This window comes from Paramormyrops kingsleyae, unplaced genomic scaffold (assembly GCF_048594095.1).
Source record: "Paramormyrops kingsleyae isolate MSU_618 unplaced genomic scaffold, PKINGS_0.4 ups119, whole genome shotgun sequence".
In the NCBI taxonomy this organism is placed as follows: domain Eukaryota; kingdom Metazoa; phylum Chordata; class Actinopteri; order Osteoglossiformes; family Mormyridae; genus Paramormyrops; species Paramormyrops kingsleyae.
The window spans coordinates 32501-35000 of record NW_027326057.1 but is presented as its reverse complement, the minus strand read 5'-3'; positions in this window follow the sequence as shown (position 1 = coordinate 35000).

The window sequence follows — 2500 nt, the reverse complement described above, 5'->3', positions numbered from 1 at the left end:
GCTTATGTTTTCGTTGCCCTAGGGCAACGTTCTGCGATAAGGGGTAGATTTTAAGAGGCTTTCTTGACAGTGTGTTAGTATATTATTGCATGTACTTTTGCACATTGTAAGCACAATGTTTTTTAAATTATTTTCTAATTTAATTTAACGCATTTTGGCAGAAAATGGACACAAGATTTTCCTATGGGAGTAAAACTCAGGATCAGCATGTTAGGGATATCCCATCAGACAGTGAGATAGACTGCAGTGACAGTGAGGAGGAGTGGAATGCAGAGAAAGGTTTGAGCAGAAGTGAAAGTAGGTTTTAAAATATTGCTTCTCTGGTTGTCATTGAACTCATTTGCATAAACAAATCAAATGTGTTGATAAATTTTTAGATGTCATTCAAATGAAATAAAGGTGTGTGCAGCAGACAGGGTATCCAATACAGTCATGTAAGCTTTAGTTGTGATTGATGTATTTTTGTTGACGTATATGTATATATATTTATAGACGATCAATACACCAGTGATGAAGAGGAACATGACGATGACAGTCTGCCTGAAGATGACAGTAGTTCTTCCAAGACCCCTCGATGGAAAACATGTCACACCATTACCTCTCCTGTGCAAGCCACTTAACCTTACTGTTCAAGAACTTGAACAGTTCTTTGCCACTGTGCTCCATATGTCAATATTTGGTCTTCCAGCTACTCGCATGTTCTGGAGCCATAGTAGCCACATTGCACATGTTGCTGATGTTATGCCTCTTGCACGATGGGAAGCCATCAAAAATTTTGTTACTTTGCATTGCTCTCTGAGCATTGTATTATGATCTATGAAGACATAATTTTCTCTGTGGTTTTGTATCAGTGTTGCACAACTTTGCCCTTAGGCAACAAAAGATCATTTGGAGAGGGGGGCGGTGAAATAAATATGTACATACATAATCAATAAAATGTCCCAAAATTAACCAATAAGTGATGTGGAATAATTTCTTATCATGTACCATCAAATTGTGTGCGGTAGAGGGTTAATGTAAATGCGGCCGCCCGCTGCGCTACATGTAAATGCGGCCGCCCCCAGGTCAACTAGGTCCGAACGGGCCCGCCTGATCAACTAGACGTCAATCGGGCCGGCAGGTCCCCTGAATGTAAACGAGGCCGCCCACTGCGGTACTTGTGAATGCGGCCGCCCGGTCAACTAGGTGCGAACGGGCCCGCCCGATCAACCAGGTGCGAATGGCCCCGCCCGATCAACTAGGTGTGAACGGGCCCGCCTGATCAACTAGGTGTGAATGGGGCCGCCGGGTCCACTTAATGTAAATGAGGCCGCCAGCTCAACTAAGTGTAGACGGGGCCGCCTGGCCAATTAGGCGTTAATGGGGCTGCCGGGGAGGCTTCCCCTCTGCCCGGGCTGGAGGCCCCGCAGTGGCCATTCGCCTCTGGGACATATTGGCAGAGTCCGCGGCCTATGCGTAGGCCCCGGGCGGAGGCTGACCCTTGTCGCCCTTGTCCTAGGCTCGGAGCTATGGTCGCCCCGTCTGGCCTTCGCTTATGGTTCGGAGCTATGGTCGCCCCGTCTGGCCTATGCTTAGGGTTTGGAGCTAGGGTCGTGTTGGAAACGTTTTCCTCTGTCGAAGCAGAGACCGGGAGACGTTGGCATATCTCTCCGGCCGAAGTTCCTCTTTACTGAGAACTCGCCAATGCGCCGCTGTAGTCATCCAAGTCTGACTAAGACTCAGCTCGGCGCAGCTTATACGTTTCAAGGGGGGAGGGATACACAGAGGTGGAGACAAACTAAACAAAGCACAGCATGTTCCAGGAATCAGCCTGGAAGTTCCCCAGCCCTGATTTCATCAGCATAACACTGCCTTTCAAATGCCTCTCCAGGTGCTAACCCTAATTAGCATGATAGTATCACCCAGACCTTCACATTACCATAGCGACAAAGGCACGGCCTGGCCTTGAGATTAGCATTCACCTTTACTTTGGGCCCCCACCCGGTGATCAGGAAGCTCACAGAGATGAAATGTCAATGTCTCAGACTCCTGGGCCCCCAGACTTGATCTTATTACAAATGTCCCCATCTTTACCCCCAACTGCAAATCCAATCTGCCTATCTCTCTCAGTTCATATACTGTCATGTTGGAAGCTAGACTGAACAATTTATAAATTTCGTCACTGCGGCCTATGCGTAGGCCCCGGGCGGAGGCTGACCCTTGTCGCCCTTGTCCTAGGCTCGGAGCTATGGTCGCCCCGTCTGGCCTACGCTTATGGTTCGGAGCTATGGTCGCCCCGTCTGGCCTATGCTTAGGGTTTGGAGCTAGGGTCGTGTTGGAAACGTTTTCCTCTGTCGAAGCAGAGACCGGGAGACGTTGGCATATCTCTCCGGCCGAAGTTCCTCTTTACTGAGAACTCGCCAATGCGCCGCTGTAGTCATCCAAGTCTGACTAAGACTCAGCTCGGCGCAGCTTATACGTTTCAAGGGGGGAGGGATACACAGAGGTGGAGACAAACTAA